The 20,559-nt window shown below is 38.3% G+C and overlaps 1 long non-coding RNA gene across 1 annotated transcript in view; it reads left to right on the top strand.

Moving 5' to 3' along the window:
- The window catches only part of LOC149996114 (uncharacterized), a 361,299-nt gene that overhangs the window by 188,733 nt on the left and 152,007 nt on the right, over window positions 1-20,559 (top strand). The window contains exons 2-3 of the long non-coding RNA XR_016507421.1: window positions 2,160-2,284; window positions 18,708-18,790. This is a non-coding gene — a long non-coding RNA (uncharacterized LOC149996114). The remainder of the gene's footprint in view (window positions 1-2,159; window positions 2,285-18,707; window positions 18,791-20,559) is intronic.

The raw sequence follows: 20,559 nt of genomic DNA, 5'->3' as shown, positions 1-20,559 counted from the left end.
ATCTGATAGTTGGCTCTCCTCTATTTCATTTAGCACTCTTTCTGGGGACTCTGCCTTTCCTTTCGATGGGGGGTTGTTTCTCTGTCTCCCCATTTTTGTGACTCCTATTGTTTGTTGGCGCTTCTTAGAATGATCTGCACTTCCTGGATCTGCCCCTGGTGGCGTCAGATCCTGTACCAGTCTGGGTCTAGGCAGCCTGTTGGAGACTTCCAGGGATCTACTGCCTTTGTCTGTCTCCTTTAGTTGATAATCTATTCAATCTGTGATTAGCCATCAGGCTTAAGGACCGTGGGTGTGGCAGCTTAATTCCTGTAGGCAGGGCCTTTGCTTCCCCTCAGGCTGACGCCACTTGGCCTGGAATGGTCTGCCTGAAGTGTGGGGATGAGTCAGCCCTGGGACCCGGCCGGCCGCTTCCCCAGCTCTCCCCTCAAAGCCACCACACCAAACTCTCCCCAAGCATCTCCAGTCCTCTCTGTCTTTCCTCCACTTGAGCCCAGGGTAAGTGGGGGCCAAAATATTTTTGTATGTGATCCGCTTAAGAGCTCTTTTTCTCCAGCTGTTTCTCTCCGGCTAGCAAGAAACCCTGTGGCTTTTCGCTTTTCTCAGCTGGATACTATTTTACTTTCCACTCTGTTGTTGTAGGCTGGGAAGTTCAGCTGGGGGTTTAGACCCTGCCCTTCTCAGGGGGAATCCCCGGCTGCTGAGCTGTTTCTCAGTCCCTTCAGCTGCCACCCGTGTGAGCCCAGCCAGCCCTTCCGCGTCTCCGCACTCCCTACCGGTCAAGTTGTGATGTAGCGGCCTTTTCTGTCTCTCCGTGGTTATAAGACTTCTCTCCAGCTGGTGTTCGGTTGGTTATTCCAGATGATTTCTCCAAAATTGCGTTGTAAATCCAGACTAGTTCTGGGAGGAGGTTAGTGTAGCTTCCACTTACTCCTCCGCCATCTTGTTTCTCACTAAAAAATCTTGTATACTCCAAACTTAAAAATAGAATACATAATTCACTAGTTCAAACATGGTCCCAGGTTTTATGGAGTTTTAAAGTTATATAATTTCTGAGGTTGTTTTAAGGGAAAAAAACACAATTTTGAGTATAATGTTAGTTACTAGTCCTTGGAAGGGGCTTGTGGAAATAAGAGGCCCTGGCACTTGCTTTCTTCACTTCATGCAAAATTCACCTGTTAAGACATGAGCTTTGTTTACTTATGCCTATTCCCCCCTTTTTTTGAGGTGAATTATTGCTCAAAATTATTAAGTTGTGATAACACCCATACTTGTTACTAATACAATTTAAAGATATCTTTATGGGAACATAGTCACTAAAATACAAAGACAGAATATGTATTTAAGCCTTCCTGTGGAAGGCTGTTAAGCTTATGGATGTTTTAAGGCCCTGTACACATAATAATTGGATTTACTTTCTCTCTTATTTTAAAGAAAGTAAATCATTCATTTGACAACTATATTTGATTAATATTACTTATTTACTCCTGTAAATACCCTTCTCCCTACTCCCTCCCTCAATTCTACAATCTAGCTTTAAAATACTCATATATTTAAATTTCATACCAGGAATTCTCAAACTTTAATGAATATCCAAATCATCTTGGTATCTTGTTAAAATGCGGGTTCTCATTTGTTAGTTCTGGAGTGGGGTCTAGGATTCTGCATGTTTAGCATACCCCCATGAGACTCCTCTGTAGCCGGTCTGTAGACCACACCGTGTAGAGCAAGGCTCCATAGCATTCTAACCTGTCTCCAGCATACCCTCATCGGAAGCGGGGAGGTGCCCCCATGCCTCCCCGTGCAGGGGACTGTTTCAGTATAGTGGCTCTGAGGGGCAGCTGGTGATTATGTAACCAGGACTGTAAGTGTAGAATTTAGATTACATGAAACAGCTAAGAACAGCAGATGCAAGTACTACAGAATAAGAGTTAAGGAGTACAAGTGAGCCAGTGTTGAGAAAGACACAATTTTTTCACCCACTACTTTGGGGAAATGTTTATGAGTACATTGACAGACAGACTGTTTTCATATTTGGCCTGTCATGACAAGCACAGGTGAGGCAGTAAGTGTGAAGTTCTTTTGGGAATTTAGAAGTTTAGAAAAAGACTCTGAATTATTAAACTCTGATCACACAGATGTGAGTGCTTCCATTTCAGGGTTTAGGGCATGCTGTGTGCAGTGACCACCCTTCGAGAAGACAGCCTGTCTCACCTGTGACGTTTTCTGGGAAGTGTCATCAGGAACCTACTGCAGCCAGTGTTCTCAGGTTCTTAGTGCCAAGGTAAGGAGTCTCCGATGATGTTGCATTTGTTATGCTGTGAAGTTAATAGAGCAGCACAGGGTGGAGGGCTCTGGAGAATCTGCTTTTCCAATAAACACTGTTGCAGCAATAAGAGATAGGACTTTCTGGTACTAGTGTAAAAACACTAGGTGCCCTATTGTTGCTACTTTTGATATTCTGCCTCCCTGGGAGAGCAGATCCATGTTTTTGTTTTTCCTTTATCTTAGTGCTGGCACTAGTAAAGATATCCCCATTTTTGTCCCTTCACCTACCTCCACTCAGGTGTTTTTTTTTAAATTGTGATAAAAAAGAAAAACCCACATAACTTATTATTTACCTTCTTAACAAATGTTTACATGTTCAGGATAGTATTTTTAACTGAAAGCACATGTTGTACAGCAGGTCTCTAGAACACATATTCATCTTACAAAGCAAACTCTAAATCCATTGAAACTTATTTCCTCTTCTGTCCAGCCCCTGATAACCACTATTCTACTTTCTGTTTCTTTGGGTTCACTACTTTAAATACCTCATATAAGTGTCCTCATGCAGTATTTTTCCTTCTGTGACTGGCTTATTTCATTTGGCATTATGCCCTCAAGATTCATTTATGCTGTAGCAGATGACAGGATTTCCTTTTTTATGGCCAAATAATATTCTATTGTATAAATATGTGTGTGCATGTGTACTATATTTTCTTTATTCCTCCATGGATGAACTTTTAGGTTGCTTCTACATTTTGACTACTTTGAATAATGCTACAGTGAACATGGGAGTGCATATATTCCTTTGATTTCCTGATTTCAATTCTTTTGGATATATAGCTCCAGAAGTAGGATTGCTTGGGCATATGGTAGTTCAATTTTTGAGGAGCTTCCTTACTGTTTTGCTCAGCTGCTGTACCATTTTACATCCCCACCAACAATACCTAAGGGTTTCAATATCTCCACATCTTCACCAACACTTGTTATTTTCTGGTTGTTGTTTCTTGTTTTTTGTTTTTACTTTTTTTAATAATAGACATCCTAATAAGTATGAGGTTATATACTTTATTGTGGTTTTGATTTACGTTTTCTGATGACTAGTGATTTTGAGTGCCTTTTCTTATACTTGTTGGCCATTTGTATGTTTTCTTTGGAGAAATGTCTTTTTAAGCCCTTTGTCTATTTCTTAATCAAATTATTTGTTTGGTTTTCTGTGCTGTTTTTGTTTTAGACTTTTGCTATTGTAGGAATTTCTTAACAGATTTTGGATATTAACTCCTTATTAGGTATATGATTTGCAGATATTTTGTCCCATTCTGTAGGTTGCCTTGTCACTCTGTTGACTGTTTCATTTGCTGAGTAGAAGCCTTTTAGTTTGATGTAATTCTACTTGTCTATTTTTGCTTTTGTTGCCTATGCTTTTGTTATATCTGAAAAATCATTGCCCAGACCAATGTTATAAAGTTTTCTCCTATGTTTTCTTCTATGATTTTTATAGCTTTAGGTTTTATGATTAAGTCTGTAATTTATTCTGAGTTAATTTTTGTAAATATTATAAGATTGGGGTCTAATTTTCATTCTTTTGCATCTGGGCCTCCAGTTTTCCCAGCACAACTTGTTGAAGAGAAAGAATAGTCTTTCCCCATTACATAGTCTTGGCATTCTGGTCAAACATCATTTGAGTGTGTATGCGTAGGTTTAATTATGGGATTTCTATTCTGTTCCATTAGTCTACATGTCTGCTTTCATGCCAGTATCATACTATTTTGATTACTATGGTTTTGCAATGTGTTTTGAAGTCAGAAACTATGCGGCCTTCAACTTTGTTTTTCTTTCACATGATTTTTGAGTCTTTTGTGGTTACATATAAATTTTAGAATATTTTTCTATTTCTGTAAAAGCATCTTAGGGATTTTCATACACATTGCATTGAATCTGTAGATTGCTTTGTGCAGTATGGACATTATAACAATACTAAGTCTTCCTATCCATGATGTTTTTGCATTTATTTGTATATTCTTTAATTTCTTTCATCAGCGTTCTGTACTTTTCTTTTTTTAAAGTACATTTTATTGATTATGTTGTTACAGTAGTCCCAATTTTTTTCCTTTGCTCCCGTCTTACCAGTACCCCCCTCTTCCCTCCAGCAATCCCACCCCCCTTAGTTCATGTCCATGAGTCATGCATATAAGTTCTTTAGCTTCCTCCTTTCCTATATTATTCTTAACTTCCCCCTGTCTATTTTGTACCAACCAATTATGCTTCTTAATCCCTGCACCATTTTTCCATTTCTCCCCCTTCCCTTCCCAGCTGATAAACCTCCAAATGATCCCCATACCTATGATTCTGTTCCTATTCTGGTTTGCTTAGTTGGATTTTGTTTTTATTTTTTTTAGATTCTGTTGTTGATAGTTGTGAGTTTGTTGTCATTTTAGTGTTCATAGTTTTGATCTTTTTCTTAAGTAAGTCCCTTTGACATTTCATATAATAATGGCTTGGTGATGATGAACTCCTTCAGCTTTACCTTTTCTTGGAAGCACTTTATCTGACCTTCCATTCTAAATGATAGCTTTGTTGGATAGAGTAATCTTGGTTGTAAGTCCTTTTCATCACATTGAATACTTGTTGCCAGCCCCTTATTGCCTGCAAAGTTTCTTTTGAGAAATCAACTGATAGTCTTATAGGGACTCCTTTGTAGGTAACTTTTTGCTTTTCTCTTGCTCCTTTTAAGATTCTCTTTTTATCTTTAAGTGTTGGTATTTAATTATTATCTGTCTTGGTGTGTTCCTTTTTGGGTCTAGCTTGTTTGGGACTCTGTACTTCGTGGACTTGTATGTTTATTTCCTTTGGGAAATTTGGGAACTTTTCCTTCATTATTTTCTCACATAAGCTTTCAATTTCTTGCTCTTCTTCTTCTCCTTCTGGCACCCCTATGATTTGGATGTTGGCATATTTAAGGTGGTCCCAGATTGTTTATTTTTTCCTTATGTTCCAAATCATTGATTTGAATCCAAGATTCCTTCCCTTCAGCATTGATTTTGTGTGGGTTTTTCTTCATTTCATTTAGCATAGCCTTCATTTCTTCCCTTATGCGTCTGCCATACTTAAGCATATCTGTCAAGCCTGTGAACATTTTTATCACCAGTGTTTTGAACTCTGCATCTGTTAGGTTGGCTGTCTCCTTGTCTGTGAGGTTGGCTATCTCCTCATCACTTAGTTCTCCCACTGGAACGTTGATCCATTCCCCCTTTTGGGCCATACTTCTCTAGAGGTCTCCTCATCTTGACAGGCTCCTATGTTTATTTGCCTCTATGTTTTAGGTAGAGCTGTTTCACCTGTTATGTTGTAAGGTGCAGGGCCTTAGGTATTCGTCAGTACCGGGCAACCCATTTCAGCATGTTGTGGCTCTTTGTGTGGGGGAGGGTTTTGAGAGGGAACAGTGCTGCATGCTCAGCACTCTTCCCTTTTCCAGGCACTTCTCCCACTTCCGTATAGGACTGGTGCCTCTCTAGCTGTTGCCCTGGCCATCGTTTCCAGAGTGAGTGGGTCTGCGGACTACTAGAACTGTGGGGGCCCTTTAAACCAGCAGACTTTGCTGAGAGACCAGCAGTTTCTGCCTCCGCCTCAACCCCCACTGGTTTGCACAGTCAGAAGCAATGAGGCTTTAGTTTCCCTCATGCTGGGGCCATGAGCTGCAAGGTCTGGTCTGGTTCTGGGAGTGCTCCTCAGGTGTCTCTCCCGACTTTTAAAAACATGTGACTGAGCTTTCTGCTGGCCTGCCACTGCTGCCACTGCCGCCACCACCACACCACTTCCTCCCTACCCTGGCTCTGCTCCTCCTACCTGTCTGGATGAGTATTTCTTCTTTATATCTTTGTTGGACATCCATGCAGCTTGATTTTCTGGGACTTCTGGTTGTCTCTAGTTTTGAGGTAGTTGTATTCCTTCTGAGTTGTGGAGGGAGATGCAGCATGTCTTTCTAGGCCTCCATCTTGGCTGGAAGTCCCCTTTTGTACTTTTCAATGTATGTCTTTCACCTCCTTGGTTAAGTTTATTTCTAAGTACTTATTTATTTTTTTATGCCATTGTAAATTGGATTGCTTCCTTAATTTTCTTTTTGGGTTGTGTGTTGTTAGTATATAGAATAGAAATATAACTGATTTTTTAAAATATTGATTTGGTGTCTCAGAACTGTGCTGAATGCATTGATTAGTTCTAATGTTTGTTTTCAGTATGTAGAATCTTTAGGGTTTTCTACATATAAGACCATGTCATATGTAAACAGAGATACTTTATTTCTTCTGTTTTGCTTTAGATGCCTTTTATATTTTTTCCAACTGTTCAGACAAGCGTACTTTCAGTACTATGATGAATAGAAGTGGTATTCTAATCTTGTTTCTGATCTTAGAGGGAAAGTTTTTAGTTTTTCACAATTGAGTATGATCTTATCTGTGGGCTTTTCATATATGGTTTTTATTATGTTAAGTTATTTTCTTCCACTTCTAGCTTGTTGAGCAATTTGTTTGTTCGCTTTAATCATGAAAGGTTCTTCAGTTTTGTTCAAAAGCTTTTTTGCAACTATTGGGATTTTCATGTGATTTTTATTCCTCATTTTGTTAATGTGTATATTGCATTGATGGCTTTTCATATATTTAATTATTCTTGCATGCCAGCCATAAATCCCACTTGGTAATGGAATATGATCCTTTTAATGTGCTATTGAATTCAGGATTTTTGTTTGTTTGTTTGTTTTTTGTTGATGATTTATAAGTCTTAATTTATCAGGGATATTGGCTGATAATTTTCTTTTCTTGTAATGTTTTTGCCTAGCTTTGTTATTAGCATAATGCTGGCTTCATCAAATAATTTTGGGAATGTTCTCTCCTCATCAATTTTCTGGAAGATTTTAAGAAGGACTGACATAATTTTTATTTAAAACTTTGATAGAATATACCATTGAAGCTGTCTGATCCTGGGATTTTCTTTGGTGGGGTTTTTGGTTACTGTTTCAATCTCTTTATTCATTATAAGTATGTTCAGATTTACTCTTTCTCCATGAATCAGTCTTGTTAGGCTGTATGTTTTAAGGAATTTATTTCTACTAGGTTATCCAAATTGCTGGCATATGATTGTTCATAGAAATCTCTTATAATCATTTTTATTTATGTGGCATCCATTGTAATATCTTCTCTTCCTTTTCTAATATTGTTTACTTGACTCTTTTTATCTTAGTCTATCTAAAAGTTTGTCAGTTTTATCTTTTCAAAAAACCAACTCTTAATTTCATTCATTTACCCATTTAAAAAATAGCTTTAATGAAGTGTATTTTGCATAGTATAAAGTTTATCCATTTAAAGTGTAAATCAGTGGTATTTTAACATATACAGAATTGTGTAATTATTATCACAATCTAATTTTAGGACATTTTCATTGTTTAAAAAAGAAGCTGTGTACCCATTAGCAGGCTGAGCCATATTTAACTGTATGAATAATATTGACTTCTGAGAATCTGTTTTTGACTGGAATGAATATGATGTACTTTGAGAACCAAATTTTTAAGCTATTTTTTGTTACTTTTTAAAATTGATTATGCTATTACAGTTGTCCCAAGTTTTTCCCCTTTGCCTCCCTCCACCCAGCACTCCCACTCCGTCCAGCAATCTGCCCTCCTTTGTTCATGTACATGGGTCATGCTTACAAGTTCTTTGGCAATTCCATTTCCTATGCTTGCTCTTAACACCCCCTTGCCTATTCTGTAACTACCAGTTTGGACTTCTTAATCCCTTCACCTTTTCCCCCATTCCTCCAGAACCCCTTCCCAGTGTCCACCATCCCATTGTTCTCCATATCTATGATTCTGTTGCTTGTCTGCTTGTTTGCTTAGTTCGTTTTTTAGATTCAGTTGTTGATAGTTGTGTATTTATTGCCATTTTAGTGTTCATAATTTTGATCTTATTTTTCTTAAATTAGTCCTTTAACATTTCACATAACAATGGTTTGGTGATGATGAACTCCTTTAGCTTTACCTTGTCTGGGAAGTGCTTTTTCTGCCCTTCCATTCTAAATGACTTTGCTGTAATCTACATTTGAGTAATCTACATTATAGGTCCCTGCTTTTCATCACTTTGAATACTTCTTGCCAATCCCTTCTAGCCAGCAAAGTTTCTTTTGAGAAATCAGCTGACATTCTTATAGGAATTTCTTTGATAGTAATTATTTGCTTTTCTTTCGCTGCTTTCAAGATTCTCTCTTTATCTTTAATCCTTGGCCTTGCTGCACTGATTGGGTGTCTTCTTCTTCCTTATGTTTCAAATCATTAATTTGATTCTTGGCTTTATCCACTCCACTGCTGATTCCCTGGAAATTGTTCTTTATTTCAGTTTTAGTATATCCTTCATTTCTGCCTTGATATTTTTTATGGTCTTGAACTACCCACTGAATTTCTTGAGCATCTTTATAACCAGTATTTTGAACTCTGCATCTGATAGATCACTTATCTTTATTTTGTTTAGTCTTTTTCTGGAGTTTTGTTCTTTTCTTTCATTTGGGCCATGTTGCTTTGTCTCCTCATTTTGGCAGCCTCCTTGTATTTGTTTCCATGCATTAAGTAGAGCTGCTTTGACTCTGTGTCTTGGTAGTGTGACCTAAAGTAGTAGGTATCCTGAAGGGTCCAGTGGCACAGCTTCCCCTACCTCCCAAGCTGTGTACTTGAGTTGCTCCCTCCATGTGTGCTGAGTACTCCCCTCTCTTGTAAATGAGTCTTGATTGCTATCAGCAGGTTGATGGGAGGGATTTACCCAGTCTAGACAGCTAGTAAGACTAGCTGTGACCCCTGGTCAGCAACGACCTTTCACTGTGGCTTATGGGGGTGGTTGGGTGATGCTCCAACATGGTCTATAACTGTCCACTGAGTATACAGTCTCTGGGGTTTCCGGGGTGGTGCAGGCCACCTGTGTTCTGTCTGGGGCCCCTTGTCATAAGCTGTAAAGTGATCTGTGGATGACTACTGTCAGTGCTGGGTCTGGGGCCACTCAGTGGGAAGGATGGGGGCTTGGCTCAATTGTTGCTTACATGAGGGGATTTAGGAAGGTCTGAAGCCTGTGCCTAGCCCAACCCTTCATATCGAAAAGCCACTATTACCAGGGTGGGAGGGTTGCTTGTGAGGCCAGTAAGTTGGGTAGGGTGGATGCTTAGGTAATCATCAGGGTGGGGCTTAGTGTGTTAGCCAGGTTGATGGAGATTCAGATGTGGTGCCGTCACACTGGCTCTATATGGGGGAGGGCTCAGAAAAGGTACAGTGGCCACTGTTTGTAGTTCTGTCTGGGAGGAAGCTGTCCCCTAGCTCTCGCCCTGATGCCAGACACTTCAGTTCCATCCCTGTGCCACTGGTGCACTTCAAGCTGCGGCCCCAGTGCTGGAGCCCAGAGGGAGTGAGTCTGAGTAAATCCTATGTCTGTTGTGGGCCCTTTAAGAGGAGAGGCTTGAGAATTCTGCAGTTTCTTCTGCTGACCCAGCCCTCACTGATTTTTACAGCCCAAAGATATGGGGACTTATCTTCCTGGTTCTGGAACCCTGGACTATGTGGTCTTCTGGGAGGTGGGATCCCTTGCTTCTGAGATATCCCTCTGTGTGAGACTAGCCAGTTCCACATCCAGAGTCTCCTCCACATCTCCAGCCCTCTGTCCCTACTACCAGGCTGGATGAATGTGGTTTCTTTAAATCCTTAGTTGTCGGACTTCCATACAGCTCGATTTTCTAATGGTTCCAAGTGATAGTTGTCCTGTGTTTTAGGTGTAATTTTGCCGCAGTTGTGCAAGGAGGTGAGACATGTTCCCTTACACCTCCACCTTGACCAGAAGTCTAAGAACGAATTTTTGACTAGTTGATATGAGTTTTTGTATATGATTTAGCAAATAATAAAATTCATTAACATAAGTATTTTACTGTTATCAACTACTTATCAACACTAATTGATAAGTAATTTATTAAAATAGTATTTTATTGTTATTAACTAGTGTAAATTTTTGTTATGACTTAGAAATATTTTTAAGAATAGCTCTTATCAACCAGAAATATTTATTACAAAATGTAAAGCTTAATATTTATTTGCAACTACAAATTGAGTAAGCATTGTTGAGGAAATTGATGAGGTAAGTAAAAGAGTGATAGATGATGGTAAGTGAAATTTATTGTAACATGTTTATGGGGCAAAATACTGGATTATAGTGGAGGCACAGATAAAAACGCTACTGATTTATTTTGGGAAACATATAATGAAAGTGTTGAGAAAAATGCTAAGGATAATTTATGATAATTAATTGGCCAGATTATTTTTTGATAACAAGTTGCTCTGAAAGCATTAATTTTCAAGTCTACAGGGAATTCTTGGCTAAAAATTTCCCAAAAGTCATAAACTCTGCATTCTTTTTATTCTTTTGGAAAGTACCTATAACTCTATTTCTAAGCCTTTAGGAAAAAGAAAAAGAAAACAAAAGAAACAAAAAAAGAAAGAAAATGTGTCTTTTATAGCTGATGACTAACAAAGATATTATTTCTATACAATGAGAACTATATGTTAGTGATAATCCAATTCCCTTCCAGATCTTTCTAGTCATCCAGAAGAACTCTGTTTCTCAAGTATGATGCTCTCAAACTAGTGACTTAAAGGAGTATGAGTGTAATCCATGCAGGGCACATATGTGTTTTCTTTTACAACATTGTCTGCTACTATTAGCTGCTGGTCACTGTGAGATCTACTTTGTTTGTCCTTCCTAGCTGTAATATGCAGGACTGCTTCATAGAAGGCAGCTCCAGAGTAGCTGAAATGGTTTTCCTTTGACTGCCTTCCTAGTCACCCCTCCTCAACACTTACCATAAAACAAATTTTCAATAATTCTTTAATAATGTAGTATTAACATTCATATATGAAGATGACTATTGACAGTGATTGATTGGATATGAATTAGTAAAAGAAAAACAAAACCCTGCAGAATTTGTAAGAAGGAAAAGAAATTGTCTACCCTGAATATAATATCAGAATCTTGGAGAGCATTTAGGGAATCTGTTTATGAGGCCAGTGCATTAGCAGGCTGGAAAGCAATGTAACATTGCTGGAACTCATGAAGAAGAGCAAGTTACCATGCCAGGGGCAAGCCCAGGCTTCTGGGCAAAGCTCCCAACTGCCGAGAGGTTCACTTGTTTTGAAAACTGTACAAGTAATTATTGTTAAGTCACATTCTGTGGTTGCTAGGACTATTGTGCAAAGTGGCTTTACAAAAGGAGCATTGCTAGAATGCATTAGAAATGATGATTTAAGATTGAACTCTCTCTGTTGAAATAATCTAAATTACACGCTGCAACACTTTTTTTTCCCAAAAAACTAAAACCATTGACTTAAGATATTTTAAATGTCAGAAACTTACATAGTAGTCTACCCTCATCTGCATTTCACTTTCTGTGGTTTCAGTTACCTGTGGACAATTATAGTCCAAAAATACTAAATGGAAAATTCAAGAGACAAATAATTTATGTTTTGCCATCAACAAAATAAAAAGGAAACCCACTGAATGGAAGAAAATATCTGCCAATGAAACATCTAATAAGGGGTTAATTTCTAAAATATATAAAGAACTTATACTACTCAAGAAGACGAACAACCCAATTAAAAATGGGTAAAGGACCTGAATAGACACTTCTCAAAGTGGACATACAGACTGCCAATAGATATATGAAAAAATACTCAATGTTACTAATCATCAGAGAGATACAAATTAAAATCACAATGAGGTATCATCTCACACCTGTCAGAATGGCTGTTATCAATAAGTTAACAAATAGCAAGTACCAGCAAGAATGTGGAGAAAAGGGCCCTTGTACACTGTTGGTGGAAATTCAAACTAGTGCAGCCATTGTGGAAAACAGCATGGAGTTTCCTCAAAAATTAAAAATGGAGGGACCTATAGGATAGGGTTTTCTATGTACAATATTCATGTTGTCAGTGAATAATGACAGTTTTACTTCATCCTTTCCAATTTAGTTGCCTTTTATTTCTTCTTGTCTGATTGCTATGACTAGGACTTCCAGTATTATATTAAATAAAAGAGGTGAAACTGGACACTCCTATCTTGTCACTGACCTTAAGGGGAATACTTCTAAAGGTTTTCATATATGGTCTTTACTATGTTGAGGTATGCTCTGTCTGTTCCCACTTTGCTGAGTGTTTTTTATCATAAATGGGTGATGGATTTTATCAAATGCTTTTTTAGCATCTATTGATACAATCATGTGATTTTTGTCTTTCATTTTGTTTATTGATGTATCACATTATTGATTTGCAGATATTGTATCATCCTTGCATCCCTGAAATAAATCTCACTTGATTAGGCTCCATGAAAAAACCTTGTCAACCTAAAAAATGAATTCAGCAGTTTAGAGGGATGCAAAGTCAATATACAGATATACATGGTATTTTTATACACTATAATGAACTATCAGAAAGAGAAACTAAGAAAACAATCCCATTTACTATTACAACAAAGGAAATAAAGTACATGAGGATAAATTTAACCAAGGAGGTAAGACCTGTACTTGGAAAATTTTAGGACATTGATGAAAGAAATTGAGGAAGATACAAATAAGTGACAACATATACAGTGTTCATGGACTGGAAAAATTAATTAACATCTTTAAAATGTCCCTACTTCCCAAAGCTATCTATAGATTCAATGCAATTTCTGTGAAGATACCAATGACATATCTCACAGATCTAGAACAAATATTCCAAAAATGTATATGGAACCAAAAAAGACCCCAAATAGTCGCAGCAATCCTGAGAAAGAAGAACAAAGTTAGAGAGATCACAATACCTGACATCAAACTATATTACAAGGTCACTGTAAACAAAATAGTATGGTACTGGCATAAGAACAGATACGTAGATTGATGGAACAGAATAGAGAGTCCAGAAGTAAACCCATATCTTTATGGTCAATTAACATTTGATAAAGGAGGCAAGAGCATGCAATGGAATAAAGACAGTATCTTCAATAAATGGTGTTGAGAGAACTGGACAGGTACATGCAAAGAAATAAAACTAGACCACCATCTTACACCATACACCAGAATAAACTCAAAATGGATGAAATACTTGAATATAAGTCATGATACCATAAAAATCATAGAGGAAAACATAGGCAGTAAAATTTCAGATATCTCGCATAACAGTATTTTGCCAATATATCCCCTAGGGCAAAGGAAATAAAGGAAAAAATAAATAAATGGGACTACAGCTAAAGAAACCATCATCAAAATGTTACAGAAACAGGGGAGTCCAAAAATCCCCAGAGCTTGCATCTGGGGGATGGGGAGAAGGAAGCAGCTTTTGGAATGCCTCCACATGCCTGAGGCTGGTGGCTAGTGTCTTTCTTATGCAAATGGCTTTAATGCATCCAAAGCCTCAGGCAGATGGGAGGAGTCTTGAACCAGGGGACGTATGGAAAGCACACAGAGCCTACGTAAGGGTCTGTGAATGGTCAGAACTGTTTGCAACACCCACTGCGTCAGATGACGCAGTCAGGGATATATAAGCAGCTGCAGACATTTTAGCTCAGACTCTCTCACTCTCTGACTTGGGCTCTCACTCGCGCTCTCGCTCTGGCTCTGGCGCTCTGACTCTCTGGCGCGCTCGCGCTCTGGCGCTCTCTCTCTCTCGCGCTCCTGGGCTCTCGCTCTCAGGGTCTCGCTCTCTCGCTCTCTCGAGTGCTCCCTCCACGTGGCTTGGTGAAGGGGCCTTCTCCATGTGGCTTGGAGAAGGGGTCTCCAGGCTGCTTTAAGAGGCTCTCGCCATGCGGTTTTGAGAAGGAGAGGAGATCCGCGCGGTTTGCAGGAAGAAGGCAGTTTGCAAGGAGGCTGAGAATCCAGGCGGTTCTGCATTGAGAGCTGGAGGGCACCACAGCACAGAAAGGACCTCCTCAATCAGATTGAGTGATTGGCAGCTGCTGGTAAAGCTGAACTGTGTTTGGAAAGTAGGGAAACGGTTTCTGTGACTTTCCTAAAACTAGCCTGGTTTGGAAGGGGGGGAGGCAAGGATATGTGTTTGTGGGTGTTTTAAAGAGCATAAGACTTAATAACAGAAATCCGCAAATAACTAAATCTATATAACTGCTAAATAAACAATTCTTTTTCTTTTCACTGAACTCTGGTATTGAGAGTTATAATTTTGGCGGCGGGCAATCAGGCCCCTAACTAAAGAGCCCGTGGGTTTGTTTTCAACTGGAGTAGCCCAGGGGTTCTGTAACAAAAATGCATAGGAGAATATATTTGCCAATGATACATCAAAGATGGGTTTAAATCTCCACAGTATATAATGAGCTTATACAACTCAACACCACTAAGACAAACAATCCAAATGAAAAATGGAAAAAGGACCTAAACAGACACTTCTCCAAGGAGGACATTACAGATGGCTCATAGACATATGAAAATTGCTCAATGTCATTAGCCATCAGAGAGATGCAAATTAAAACCACAATGAGATACCACCTCACACCAATCAGAATGGCTATCATTAATCAATCAAGAAACAACAAGATGTGGAGAAAACGGAACCCTAGTGCACCATTGGTGAGAATACAGACTGGTGCAGCCACTGTGAAAAGCAGTATGGAATTTCCTCAAAAAACTAAAAATGGAACTGTCTTTTGACCCAGTGATTCCACTGCTGGGAATATACCCGAAGTATCCCAAAACACCAATTCTAAAGAATTTATGAACCCCCATGTTCATAGCAGTGCTGTTTACAATAGACAAGGTCTGGAAACAGTCTAAGTGCCCATCAGTAAAAGAGTGGATAAAAAAGCTGTGGTACATCTACACAATGGAAGAAAGGAGAAATTCCTACCTTTTGCAACAGCCTGGATGGAACTGGAGACTATTATGCTAAGTGAAATAAGCCAGTTGGTGAAAGAAAAATACCATATAGTCTCACTTATAAGAGGAATCTAATGAACAAAATAAACTGATGAGCAAAATAGAACCAGATGCATAGAATCATGGAACACACTGCTGTAAGAGGGCAGAGGGGAGAGGGAAGGCAGGGACCAATTGAAAGAGTATGAAGGGATTAGTTGAAACACATGGATATGGACAACAGTGTGGGAATTGACTAGGGAAGTAGGGGGCAGGCTGTGTGGAGGGAGGGAAAGGGGGAAAACTGGGACAACTATAATTACATAAACAATAAAATACTCTGAAAAAGAAAAATGGTTAAAAAACAATCATTGGGATTTCTAGAATGGCTAAGTAAAGGGGCAGGATGGGTTTGGAGGTCCGCCACCCTGCCCAGAATTAAAAATACAATTGCCTTATGACCCAGAAATTCCATTTCTGGGAATATATCTAAAGAAACCTGAACTTTGAAAGAATTTATGCACCCTCATGTTCATTGCAGCATTATTTTTAATAGCCAAGATTTGGAAGCAGCCCAAGTACCCATCAGTAGATGGGTGGATAAAAAAAGGAGCGATGGTACATTTACACAATGAAATACTACTCAGGCTTAAAAAAAAAAGAAAGGAACATTTACCTTTTGTGATAGCATGGATGAACCTTGATATTATTATGCTAAGTAAAATAAATGAGTCAGAGCAGGATAAATACCTATATGATATCACTTATAGGTGGAATCTAATCAATAAAATATACTGAAAGCAAAATACAAGCAATCATAGATAAGTGGAACAGACTGACAGCTGTTGGAGGAGAGCGGAGTTGGGAGACTGGATGAAAGAAGGTGAAGGGATTAAGTAAAAAAAAATAACATATAACATAGACACAGACAACAGTGAGCTATTAGCTGAGGGAAAAGGAGGTTGGGGATAGGTGAAGATGGGCAAAGGAAGGGAAATAGGGACTGAAGGAGACTTTGCTTGGGGCGATAGATGCACAATGCAGTGTGTGGATGATGTTTTGTTGAGTTATACACTTGAAACCTGTGTGGTTTTGTGAAGCAATATCACCCCAATAATTTCATTAAAAAATAAAAAAAGCAATTTGTTTTAAATTGCATGATTTTCTGAATAGCATTATGAAATCTCATTCTGTCCAGCTCCATCTCAGTTGGGACATGAATCATCCTTTATTCCAAAGTACCCAAGCTGTATATGCTGCCTGCCCTTCAGTCACATGAATAGCTGTTTAGGTCATCAGATCTACTGTCATAGTATCATAGTGCTTGTTTTCAATAACACTTACTTACTAATGGCTCCGAATCACAGTAGTGATGGTGGCAATCAGACATGCCAAAGAGAAGCTGCATGTATGTATGTATAGAAAAATATATAGTATATATAAGGTTTGTGTTTCAGGCATCCACTGGGAGTATTGAGTGTACCCCCATTAGTAAGGGGGTACCACTGTATTCTTAGAAAAGTTGGGGAGTCAGCCATACTCAGAGAGTATCATAGTTCTTCATTATCTAAGTAAATCTTTGAGACCACATGGATTGCAACTTGATTTGTCTCACTACAAATAAATTCAAAATGACCTGGTGCAGTCTGACATCCAGATAAGGCTGAGTCAGATGTGTGACTGAGTCATGTTTGAAAGTTCCTTGATTCAAATCCTTCAGTGTATATTTAGTATTTAACATTTAAATATCTAGACTGAAGGATTATTTATCTAAGTATTGTATTTTTGATGCCTAACAGATGGATTCATGAATGCATTTGCATGTCTGGGTGCACACATCTAGTTTAAGGGCTGGCAGCTTCCCAGGTACCACTGCATGCCAGTGGCATATTATTAGTATAAATGGGAAACATGGCATCTGTTAACTCACGTTTTAGCATGTAACATTTAGGCACTTGGCAAGACAAAATTTATTCCAGTCCCCTCATGGGATGGGAGCAAGTTAATAAGAATTGTTGCCATTGTTGAACTCTCTCTACTGAATATTTTCATAAAAATAACAAAAAATTGTTGGCATTGCTAAACTATCTCTATTGAATATTTTACACAAAGTTGTTACTAGAAGCCTCACCACTGTTATAGTTTAGAATCACCTGAACTTGGTAATTCACAGTCAATTAATAATTTTATACTTAGTAGTAGTAGTACATAGGTCTCTTTATTGGAAAAGAGTGGTTTTAAATTTACAAATTGTTAGTATGCTTTACAAGAATTTGTCTGGTTTGGGAAATCATAAAAGAAAACTGAACTGAAAAAGGAGAAGAGAAGCCTTGACCAGTGTGGCTTAGTTGGTTAGCTGTCATTCTGCAAAGCAAAATGTTGTTGATTCAATTTCAGGTCAGGGAACACCTAAATTAGGCAGCCAATCAATGTTTCTCTCTTACATCAATGTTTCTATTCCTCCCTTTCACTCTCTCTCCCCTCTCTCTAAAAATAAATAAACACAATCTCTTTAAAAAAAGGAGCAGGGAAAAGTGGGAAATGTTTTGATAACATAAAAGTAAACAAGCAAATCAAAGAACATTGAAATTTATTTTGTAACTGTGACTATGTCTGTGTCAGTTACCTTTACCCTCACAGGTGTAACTAATACTGTCCACTAATGACAGACCAAAAAATTGTGAAATGAAAGAGGTTGAAGCAAGTCAAGTGATATGTTTATTCAATGCATGAACTATGTTAAGTAACCATAAAGAAATACACACTTTTCTTAATAGAAAGTAAATTTTACCCAACTCTATTTAATAAATATTAAATATTTATTTAATATTGATTGGGTACCAAACCTTTAGCTTTTCTGGGATTCCCATATGATTCAATCTCAATTTGGCAGAGTGTGTGTGTGTGTGAAGGGGAGTGAGAAAGAGACAGAGAAAGAGAGAGAGAAAGACAGAAAGAGAGGTGCAAGTGAGCAAGTACAAAATTGCACAGTTGAGTACAAAGCACAAGAAAAATGCTCACCTGCATGTTATTAGATGGGTCCCAGTATGGAAAAGCTAGAATTCATTTGTCACCTGCAAAATTTAGCAAAAACATTGCATAGGTGCCAAGAGCACTTTGACTTTATAATATCACATTGGAGAAATATCTAGTTTCTGTCCTGATAGCCAGGGCAGATGGTTGATATCCGTGCTAAGAATGGGCACTATGCAATTCCCGGCATTTGGAACTTTACCACATAAATTTGAAGTAGGTCAAAGGGAAATGCTGGGATTTTCATATGCTTATGAAGGGGTGCAAAATTTCAAAATTGGGGAGTCATAGGAAGTTATTATCTGAGAGAATAATTCTTATTAGTAAATATATGTTTGGAACTAGACTGTAATTTATCTGGCTCTTGCCTGGATGAACAGGAGATGGAAAAAATTCTTGCAGGGATGAATTCCCTAAGAGCGTAATGTAGTAATGTCTTTCTTGTAATGATCTTTTTTAAAAAATCCTCACCTGAGGATATTTTCTTAAATTAATTTTAGAGACAGAGGGAAGGCAAGAGAGAAAAACATCGATCAGTTGCCTCCTATACACGCCCCATCCAGGGATTGAACTTGCAGCCTGGGTAAGTGCCCTAACCAGGTATCAAACCTGCAACCTTTCGCTGTACAGGCTGATACCCCAACCAAATGATCCACTCAGCCAGGGCTGTAATGGTCATTTTTAATGTTTGTGCTGATCTACCTTACACTAATTTTTATTCCATAATAACATGATAGTTATCATTATTAGTTATTACTAATAGTTTTAATGCAATTATGTTTGCTAGCTTTAATGAGAGCATGCAAGGTGATTAAAATAAAAGGATTCCATGACATGGTTTATATAATAAAATAAGAGACTTATTACAGACATAAGTGACTCTTTACAGACATGAATGTGTTATGCAGAAAAAAAGAAAACTATCGCACACACAAAAGTGATGGTTTGTGATTTGTTGATTTGCTGTCTACAAAGAGAAGCAATATATATCAACCTGATCAGATGAAAGATGCAGAGGTTGGGGAAGTGTCAGATGAAAGATTGGCATATGGAGAACAGGGAATCGGGGCCTGCTCTGTTGAGAGCTCTCTGTTAGGCATTTTATGCACATTGTAATATATGAAGAAGAAAGGGAGTGATGAACAGGAGAGTAATTGGCAGAGATTAGAAGGGGTGATGCAATCTATGTAGAACTTCAAGTGATGAAAGGGAGGTGGGTAGCTGACATTGATGTCAGAGAGAAGGCAGCTCTGAAGATTCCATGGGGTACGCAGAAGGAGAAGGCTTCACCTGTGCCTCAGTGGTAACTAAAGGCAGTTTGGTGCTCATTCTAAGCACATTTGTCACAGAGAGGGTATATAGTTCATACTTGGAATGGGAAGAACAGGAAAAGAACATAAAGCAAACTGACATGAGGGGTATTTATATCTATCTCTCTGTCCATCTATCCAGTTCTTGGTTAACTCCTGTGATCAGTAGCTCTTAGCTCCTATATCACACTCATTTCTAACTATAGCTATGCCTGTTGTTGTGGCCAGAACAGCAGCTGATGTTTATATGATGAGCCTGAACTCACCAAGGAAAACATAATATTCAGTGTATTCTTTTTAAAAAAGTAGACCCAAGTAAAATATACTTTACAAAGTATATTTTAGAAAGATTTCCATCTCTCCATTAAATTGATGAATACTTGAGGAAAGAAATCATCTCTATTCCTCTTTATATTCTTTGATGTCTAGCACAATGTTTTCTACATAGTAGGTAAAGTATTTGTGACAGTGACCAGAATAGAAATCTTGTAAGTGTGTGTGGGGGAATCCCATTATTTGGAATCCAGTATTCCTATTATCAGAATAATCAACCAGAAATTACCCATTGCCCTACTCATACTCCTACTCATTCTCAACTCTCAAAATAAGATGATGCTTTATGTACTGAAATAAGGGTTCAGTTACTGAAGTCTTTAGTAATGAGGAAGCTAAGTTTCTAAGACATTTTAAAGAACATTTGACAGTGGAAGTTATTGTAAAGGTAGAGTCACTTGTAGGGATTATTCTCTACCATTCTGCATCACATATGCCAGACAGAGGCTCCCCAACTCCTGCTTTTCTAAGATGTTTCTTAGCTCAGTGACTTGGGTGATGCTCACCCTTTGCCTTATGGAATACCCTAACCTCAAGGTGGAATTTGCCAGTTTAACTCAAGGATGAGGACTGTATACATTCCATAAGATATCTTTACCTGAGGCTTGACCAGGGGCATCCTTGTGTCTACCCATACCTAACATGCTTCCCTGAAGAGACCAAATTTTCTTCTAAGAGAATTAGCATCATGTGGTAAAGAACAGTAGGT

The sequence above is a fragment of the Furipterus horrens genome, unplaced genomic scaffold (assembly GCF_987537825.1).
Source record: "Furipterus horrens unplaced genomic scaffold, mFurHor1.1.pri manual_scaffold_12, whole genome shotgun sequence".
Taxonomy (NCBI): Eukaryota; Metazoa; Chordata; class Mammalia; order Chiroptera; family Furipteridae; genus Furipterus; species Furipterus horrens.
This window is presented reverse-complemented; position numbering and strand designations above follow the sequence as displayed.